This window comes from Maylandia zebra, linkage group LG7 (assembly GCF_041146795.1).
Source record: "Maylandia zebra isolate NMK-2024a linkage group LG7, Mzebra_GT3a, whole genome shotgun sequence".
Classification (NCBI taxonomy): Eukaryota; Metazoa; Chordata; class Actinopteri; order Cichliformes; family Cichlidae; genus Maylandia; species Maylandia zebra.
Window position 1 is genome coordinate 32,287,792 of NC_135173.1, and position 9,485 is coordinate 32,297,276.

The following is a 9,485-nucleotide window of genomic DNA, read 5'->3' on the forward strand; positions in this document are numbered from 1 at the left end:
ACTTTTCCACTCTCCTTTTTCTCCCTTCTCGCGTTCAAAGACACATAACGGGTATGGCAGTCCATTCTCCTTGCAGCACGGACTACACTGCCCATGGGGCTACATTCTTTAGGGCTATGCCTGAAACTCTCTGCCTTCATATTAAATAAATTTTGTGAATAATTAAAAAAAAAAAATTCTTCACGTCATTATGCGGGCCACAAGTAGGGCTGACATGGGCCGCGAAGTGGAGACACAGGCATTAGAGCCTCTTAATGCGTGTTTTGTTTTGGTTTCCACCAGCGTGGAAACTAAAAATAGAGAGGGCATAGCCTAACATATGAAACAGGAAAACGTGTAATCCATTTATTTCAACAAAGTAACTGTATTCTGAATACTACCTTTTTAAATGGCAATGTCACGGGTCTGGGTCCGTTGGACCCAGTATGTGGAGTTTCATGTTTTTGTTATTCCATGTTTGAGGTTATTATGTTTTGGTTTTAGTTTGCATCAGGGATTGTTTTCTTGTTCTCTTGTTGTGTTTATGATGATGATTATGATGTTTATTATTTGAGTTTCATGTTTAAGGATTTGTTCTCGGTTGTATCTCACGTTTAGTTTAGTTCAGGTTCCATGTGTCATTCTGTCTGTCTCTCAGTGTCAGGTCTGCGTCTTGGTGTGGTGTTCTCATTTCCTGTTTTATTGTGAAGGTCTGGGTCTCATGTGAGTGTGTTCAGTTTTACCTCTGTCTCGTCTTGTTGATCATTCCCAGCTGTGTCCACCACCTGTGTGTAATTCCCCTGTGTTTCTCTGGGTGTATTTAAGTCATGTCCTCCGTTATTGTAGTTGCTGGTCTGTCTGTGTTTCCACCCTGCTTCATCTGTGTGTTTCCCTGCAGCCAACCATCATCTGTTTCCGCCCGCTCTCATTCATGTCCAGGTTCGTGTTCTATAGTTAGTTTGTTCCCAGTTTAGTTTAGTCATTGCTCCGTTCGCCGTTTGTCCATTTCCTTTTTGTGTTTAATAAACCACCCTCACACCCATACAAGTGCCTGCGTTTGGATCCTCCTTTATTTTCCACACGGCTCATCTCACTCGCCGTGACAGGTAATGTAATAGAATACAGTTACTCATATTTTGTATTTTAAATACGTAACGACAGTACATGTATTCTGTTACTCCGCAACACTGTTTACATAGCACAAAATCACGACAACAGTCACATCAAGCCGCTCTATTTTTTTAAGGTAAAGACCCTACAGTAACGGAGACAAGATCCCAACAATCAGATGATCCCCGTGAGCAACCCAGAGTCGAAACAGTGGATTCCCTACAGCTGTTAGTGGTGCTGAGATGTTGCAAATACTTACAGAAAAGTAATTTTTTCACAAACACATAAATATCTAAAAATCTACATATGTAGTCATATAGTGACTGACAGTTTGTTAAGACAGCGGATAAATTTATTTGAAAATGGTTGGCTAATTTACCAGATCATCCCCAGGAGTTTGGATAAGCTAGCCAACCTCAAATACTCATGATGTGATTTTTCACGGTGAGTCAACAGGCATGCTAATTTAAGCTAAGGTTGGCCAGAGAAAAAGAAAGCTCAAACTGATTTGATCTCAAAACCTTCTGTGAATTAAATGTTATTCACTTAGATAAAACTGACTTTCTTCTGACTAATCTTAGCTTACTTTCCTTTCACTAGCAGACTAATCTTGGTTATTGGTATTAAAATTCTACATGAAACCAAATTAGTGACCGCTTTTATCTCTATGTGGAGTTGAGTCTGAGTTGAGTTGGGATACGATTGTTTAATGATTAATAGCCTCTATTTTTAAGTAAATCGATGGCTAGCATAGCACATGGTTGAGCCTGGAAGCAGATAAATGGCACTATGGCACTTAGCAGGAAGTATAAGCCTAGTGCTATTCATGGAAACTTTCATCCTTCATGTACAAATCAATACACAAAGGAAGGTATATTTTTTTAAATTTGCATCATGGTTCATTCATGTTGAGAGCGTTTCTTCCACTGAAGAAGAACATCTGACTTGGAGTGTCCCGGCCTCATACTGAGACACCAGGTCAGAAGGTCACCAGAGACTGCTCTTCCTCCTCCTCGCCATCACTCCATCCTGCTGCAGGCGCTCCATCTATTTTACTCTCTAAATAACAACAGCAGCTCATTTCTCAGTTCCGAGCAGCCGATTCGGCTGCTGGAACGTCAGTCCGGATTAAACCATGCTGAGGTCTGATCTCGTTTTAGCTCTGGCCTCCAGGCTCCAGCTCACATCAGACAGTCTGCTTCAGAAAAGCCAGGCGTCCACATTGGAGAAAGAGCCCCTGAGGGTGCTCTGAAAATATTAATGAGACACAAACTGACTTCTCATTTAAAACCGCGACCTAAAGTGGACTCACCTGCAGTCCTGAGCTGGTGTGATTAACTCATAAATAATTTCCCCCAGGGATCAATAAAGTATTCTGATTCTGATTCAACAGACAGGAAATCTTTCTGCGAGCTTGAGTAAAAATGTAGAGCAGTAGTTTTAATATCTTGTTCCTACCTGTTCTGAATCTTTTGAGTAAAACTGCTGAAAGCACAATATTACATTTACATTTGATATTTTATTTTTCAAAGGATTTTAACTCTTAAATATGAAGAAGCTTTTTTTTCCTTATATATTTATTTCCGAAACACTTCAACTGAGACAATTTCTTGCTGGACAACATGGATACTGAGGCCTTTGTTCGCAGTACAACAACAAGTGCAAAGCAGTCAGTCTTGGCCGCATGGACTGTGTGTGGGCGTCTCCAAGCTCACCTGCTATTTCAGTTCATGTTGATGCAAAAACAGGGAAAAAATCTGAATATAGAGTGGAACATAAAATGGGAGGGTGTGGTGTGGATCGATATAGTTTACTCTCAGATGGTCACATCGCTCTTTAGCAGCTGAGCCAAATAGAGTGATAAAATGCAGCAAAGCAAATGAGGAAACAGCTCCTTGGGGGGGAATTTATTGGTGGCTGATCGTGCAGAATAGCAAGGCGTAAGCACAAATCTACAAGGGACCATTAGGGGCACATAAAAATCAGGCTTGTCCAGATTAGTGTTTTAAATTTAAGAGAAAAATCACAAAGCATCGACAACAAAATCCCAAATCAGTGATCGTGATCATACTACAATAATGACAATAGACTGCAAAATAATGTCACGGTCACCAGAACATTAACCAATCAGTTTTGGAATCAACATTAATGTTTTGGCCAAAGTTAGGCACAGTGTGACAATGCAATGCAAATGAAGACACATTTCCCTGAAATAACCCAATACAGTTTTTACCCTAATTTAGTTTTAATGTTAGCATTTTGGCTAACTGACCATCTTTTGACCTGAAATCTCAATAATATGAGAGTTTAATCACTTTTGTGTGGACTTTTCTAGTGCATATTTGAAGAATTGCAGGCATATAGATGGATGGATGGATGGATGGATGGATACTGGATTTAGATGAAAACTAAAACTAAAGTGAAGCCATGGAAACAGATGAGAAAATGGCAAAAGCAGCTGAACCAGTCAAAACTATTCTGTTCATTAACCCTCATTAAACCACTAAGAAGATTTAATATGCTCTGTGTGTGTGTGTGGTCGTGTGTGTGTGTGTGCGTGTGTATTCTTCACAGCAGTGTGTGTCGATGCATTTAGACAGCTGCCTTTTCCTCGCGGCTACACTGCTCGAAGCCTACAGAAACACACACACACATTCATATGGATGCTGTTTGTGGGCTGGCAGTGTGCTGCTGGCTAATCACACGCTCACGCTTAGTTCTGCGCTGTGAAACACACCGATAGATCAGTTCTGATTTAAAATATATATATTTGTGAGTTTATGTGTGAACATTTTGGGTTTTGTTGGAGGTCACTGTGATGAAGAAAGATGGCCCGAAGTCTTGTCTTATTCCCCTTTTTCTGTGGGGAATAAGCAGCACCAGTCCACTGCAAGAAATGAGGAAACTAAAGTAGGATGGTGGAAAGAGGACTGTCCCCTCACCAGTGTAGCGTAGAGTTATTTGGTCTCAAACCTGTCCAATTTTTTTTAAACAAAACAAACAAACAAATAAAACAAAAAAAACAATGCCAATGTCAAAATGCCTTAAAACGTATTCACATGGCCAGCAAAAACGTCATGTGACTTCATGATTTTTAACATCAGTAAACATTCCCTGGTGAGTTTATGATCTCTGTCACTAGTTTCAAGTCTTCTTTAACAAAACTTTGGTCTTTTTATTATTTTTCTCATTGATTTTTGTTTTCGTTTGCAGGTACTTCCTCATTATTGTATTCAATTTCAATTCAGTTCAGTTTTATTTATATAGTGCAAAAGAGCAACAACAGTTGCCTCAAGGCGTTTTATCTTGTAAAGTAAAGATCCTATGATAATGCAACATTAATTTATTAATTGTAATTATTTAAAAATGATCATTTATTAATTTATTTCAGGTCATTCTTTAAAACACGAGCTACAGCTCTGAAGAACTACTACTTGATTCCCAGCTCAAAATGATCCTTCTTTTTCTCATCCTGGTCCTTGGTGTGACCCCTCAGTTCATTCTCAACCTGAAACAAACAGTTGTAGCTCCTCCCCCTTTCAGGCTATTTTGTTGTGATTGGCTGCTTTCCTTAACAAAAGTAAAAGACCAGAATGTGGGTGGGGCTTATGTGCCTAAGATGACCGTGTCATGTATATCTTCTGTCTTTGAGAGATCTCATACAGAGCCAAGAATTGAAAAGACTGCCTGAAGCCTGAGCTTTGGGCTCACAGGGATTACTTGCTCATACTTTGACCTCATTATTTAAAACTTTGGACATGTCTAATACGAACATCCACCACTGGAACAGGAGTTAGATGAAGAAAAGGTTCACTTTAAAATACTTTAAAGCACTTTTTCTTTAAGCCTCATTCCTTTACTATAAGTTTTCTATTGTTCCATGACATTTTAAATGTAGATACCTATAAACAGGGTTCTTTTTATATCAAGTCATAAGACACTCAAGATACTATGAAGGGTTTCAAGCTGAAGCATGAGAATCGTCCCTTTTGTTTGCCATATTTAACAGGACATTTTGTGGGCTCAGGGTCGCTCCATATGAGGACATAAAGTGGACTAATGCCGATAGTGCGTTTGGTGATGGATGAGGGGAAGGTCAGTGCACTGACTGCAGAGGAACACGAGCAGATCCTCTTCCCTCTGTGGGAGATGTGAGGTTTGTCTCTGTCATTAGCATTAGTGTCGGTCTGAACGCGGCACATTAGCTACAGGTTTTACTGCGCTATAATTAATCCTCTTCACGCTCATCTATAATTCATGGAGGTGTTTTTTCTTTTTTTTACCCCCTTTCTTGGATTTGGAACAGAGAGAGAGGCTTATTTAAATTTTAAACAGTTTGAGGAAAATAAGGTGGTGGTGTGTGTGTGTGTGTGTGTGTGGGGGGGGGCTGTAATTAAACACGCTTTTAATGTTTAATTTTGTTTTTTAATCTTCAAGTTTTCCCCCGATGCATGTCTCTGGCCTGTGGGGGGAGACTCGAGTTAACCTTTAATCCTCCAGAGCACAATAAACATGTGAAAAGCAACCCAGAATAACCCAAAGAACAAGAGTGAGATTCAAAATGTGATTAAAGATGCAGAAAGACTAAAATCCTCAGTGTTCAATCCTTCTAAATTTGTCCTCATAAATATTTAACATCATAAAGCCTTTTCAAATTAAAACAAGCCTTCGTTTCACACCAATCTGATGGCTGGAAAATCAAGTTTTCGCCACAATTACTGAGAACTGGATGATTTATCCTCCAAACATGTGGACCAGCTGATTATACGCATCAAAACAAACATTATGTTGGAGTTTCTCTCTGCTTGTAGTCCTGGACAAAGTTTATATCCTCTGCGTGCATCATCATTAATAGTTACAAAAATACGTTTGTATAGAGTCTGTAAAAAACTGAGTACATCCCATCATTCAGCAGTTTGTAGAGTTTCCTGTATGACTGCATCAGTCTCTCACATGACTGTGAAGGGATATTGGCCGGCTCTTTCTACGGGAAACCCTTCCAAACAAACGTGTCATGCACTGTCATGCACTTCACCTTTTAACGTACTAACTGAGGCCTGTAGAGTTTGAGTCATATTTTGGGGCATATTTGCTGGGACAAGATTGGCAGCTTTCTTTGATGTTGTTCACTTGTGAATCTTTCTAACTGTAGACTTCAGATTATTTGGAGATGGCCTTTATAAACCTTCCCAGAGTTATTGTTTCATTAAGAACATTGCTGATGTCTGCTGATGATTTTACCTTGGCCTTCTGTTGACAGACAGCTGAGATATCTAGACCTGCAAAATCCCAGAGTGACTGCTTTTAAATAGAGGTGCTCACACTTGCTGGCGATCATTTAATCAATTGAATTGATTATCAGCACCTGACTGATGCTTATTCTCTTAATTTCTATTGAAGCAATGAGTTTCCACAAGACTGTAAGTAAAAAGAACCCAGAACTCAGCTTGGTTTAAAAGCCAAAGAAAAATAAAGGAGAAGTTGATCATAAACCAGCAGAGATGCATTTGTAATCAGGGAGTCTATGAATGCAAGTTTTTATGTCCATTTTAAATAATGTTACTTTATTAACGCTTCAAATGAACACCCCGGACAACTGCCCTGAGGTATTTCAAGATTGGCGAGCCATGCAGCCAGCATGTTGTACAGTTTTTGAGATGAAGTGCATCCTGGATTCAGACTCTTCTTGTCTGAAGTTCTCTTTGGAAGAGGTGCAAATAATCTAAACTATCAAAGAAGTCCAAGACTTTCTCTTTTTAAATTTGATTTAAAATGCCTTTTCTTCCCACAGCATGGTCACATGTAACCTAAAAAGCAGTTTGTTTCGACCTTTATCAGCTAGTTAAACCGAACAGCTCCTTTCTTGTGGTGTTCCTGCAGTGACAAGCCTCCAAGGAAAAAATTATCAAAATATGAGGAAATTATTTTAAAAAAAGAATACTGACAAGGATCCATGTACACAAAATTCAACCGAGTGATAGTTTACGATGTAAAGGTGTGTTTCCACACATTTTGTCCTGCTGTGGGATGAGTTTGGCAGTCTTCTTGTAGATCTGAATGTGATACTTTGCTTGGCAGAAAGTTCTAAAGTCTAAAAGCTTTTTTTGAACAGTTGTTAAGTCAGTGGACAAACTTACTTAATTTCTTCAAAGCTTTGGCACTGCTGTGATCAAATAATTACAATACATAAGAAGAACTTCAATCGAATGCGTTCTGTACACAATAGCAATTCATCTTACATGCACAAAAATATAAAACCTCTTCTTGAACATTTAAAAACAGGAGGCTTCCACCCAGGGATGCATTCAGTACCGAAGATCAAGCTAATAATAGTTTTTACTCAATAATTGTTTTACAAATCAAACCCTCGTACTTTTTTTTTCTTCTCAAAACCCCCAGGAGCAGATCAGAGTCTAATCAACATGGATGTTTAAAAGAATCACTCTCAGAAACGCTCCAACATCCTCCTGCTCGGCGTTACAGAGCCGTGAGTCACTGCACTGAAGGAACCCAGCGAGGGATGAAAGCGGTATTAGTGCCGGTTAATTCGTCCTGACAGTTGGAAATGTTAAATCCTGCAGGGGGCTCAGCTTAGCACGCTCGCTCTCTGCCTAAGTAGGTTAAATACAAACCAGTGTGATCAATCTGCAGACACCAAATAAATCCCCGCAGTCGAGCCAAGCACCGGCTGGCGACTCCTGTGAGAAGGAAACAGGAGTTGAACCGGAGCATCCCGGAGCAAGGCAGCGAACCACCAAAGGCGACCTGCACAGGCTGGGGTGTATTAGGAACCAGGAGGATGGGGCAAGGACCGCAGGGCCTCCTACCAGGGGGAAACAAGGCGAGGGAGGATCAGAGGGAGGTTACACACACTTTCTACAAGCTTCATTATTCCTCAAGTGAACATTTCTGCATTTAATCAAGCATAAGAGGTCACATTCAAAAAATAAAACTATTAATGTGCTACTCATTCATGAGCCAGTGCACTCTCAGAGAAACAGCTGCAGTGAAAGTCCTTTTCAGTCCCTACAGGTGTACTCTCTCTGCCAGCAGGCTATCAGGAGGACCTTTAATGGAGTTAAAGCAGCCTATTAAATTTAAATAATCTGAACAACATTACTGATAGATGTGCATAATAAACCTTTTAGCACATGTGACTACTCTGCTGTGGGTTACTTATGATCAGTGCTTTAAACTTTGCATTTTCATTAAAATAAGAGCATGTTTTTGTGTGTTTATGAAATTATAGAGCTAAATCCAAATGCAGATATTTTTAATAACAAAAGATCAGCCATGACGTGGAGGAAACATGCATAATCCACTCTGAGCCCAACCTGTGTTTGTGCAAATAACCCTGGTTACGATATTTATCTACATTCTGTCAAAACCACACAGAACAGCTGGAGACCACAGGTTAACCACACCTGGATTAGGTCTAACTATGTGTATTTTTTAAAAGCCAAAAAAATTGGCATTTACATTTTTTCTCTTTTGGAAAATATTCATTTTAATCTTAGATTCACTAGCAGGGACCACATCCTTGGTAACGAAGGGCGATGAAGGATGAGGAAATGTGAATAGTGCTGCGGTTTGGGGAAGGCCTTGAAGGGGACTGGCGACGGCTCTCGGGCCGGACAGATCCCCATGTACTAATGAGAAATAAATGGAGGAAAGGAAGAGAGGAGAGGAGGAGAGGAGAGGAGAAGAGAGGAAAGAAAAGGGTGGGGGGCAGGGTAGGGCGTGAAGATGAGAACAGCAGGTATTGGAAAAGGGGGGCTTTTATAGCCTGAGGCCGGAGGGGGCGTGAAGGAGGAGTGGTCCCGCTCCTGAAATTCAGATGATATCTCCACTATTTAGGTTTCAATCCCATTATCACAGGTGTACAGCATCAAGGACCGAGCCATGTAGTTGCTCTCTGATGGCACAAAAACTATATTAGTTCAAAAGTCAGCACAGAAATCTGGGATTGTCACAGCATCGAGCTCCAGCAGGTGTAAGAACTTTGTCCACATACTGTATACAGAAGATGGAGGTAGCCATGATAGTATCACAGACTGATTCCCAACTTCGAATTTTTGGTCATGTGCCTTAGGGTTTTTATGAAGCCAGAAGTGAATGTATTTGGATGAGAGCGTGGAGTGCTCAGTTCTCCTCTAAGCTTGGTTGGAAAGCTACTGTGACAGACTGTAACGGTGAAGATAGCAGCGGATCAGGGTTCAGTAACAACCACAGATACGTAAAATCCTAAAATTTAACTCATCAAAACTGCAGCCCGGACTTTTTGGATGGTTTGTCAGTACAATTGATTGCAGTTCATCGCATTAGAAATGCTCTTAGAGACTCCAGCACCACAAACACAGTCCTGTGATTGGTGAAGCCTAGCAGACAGCTAGCAG

The 9,485-nt window shown here is 40.3% G+C and overlaps 1 long non-coding RNA gene across 2 annotated transcripts; it reads left to right on the plus strand.

The window, feature by feature from the left end:
- The first annotated feature begins 404 nt into the window (after positions 1-404).
- On the plus strand, positions 405-8,215 carry LOC143419677 (uncharacterized). 2 transcript variants are annotated; one of them, XR_013099687.1, is made up of 4 exons: positions 405-1,085; positions 1,226-1,354; positions 7,489-7,618; positions 7,741-8,215. It is a non-coding gene; the product is annotated as an uncharacterized LOC143419677 (long non-coding RNA). The 2 variants fall into 2 exon arrangements; XR_013099686.1 differs by having other exon boundaries at positions 7,489-8,215.
- The last annotated feature ends 1,270 nt before the right edge of the window (positions 8,216-9,485 follow it).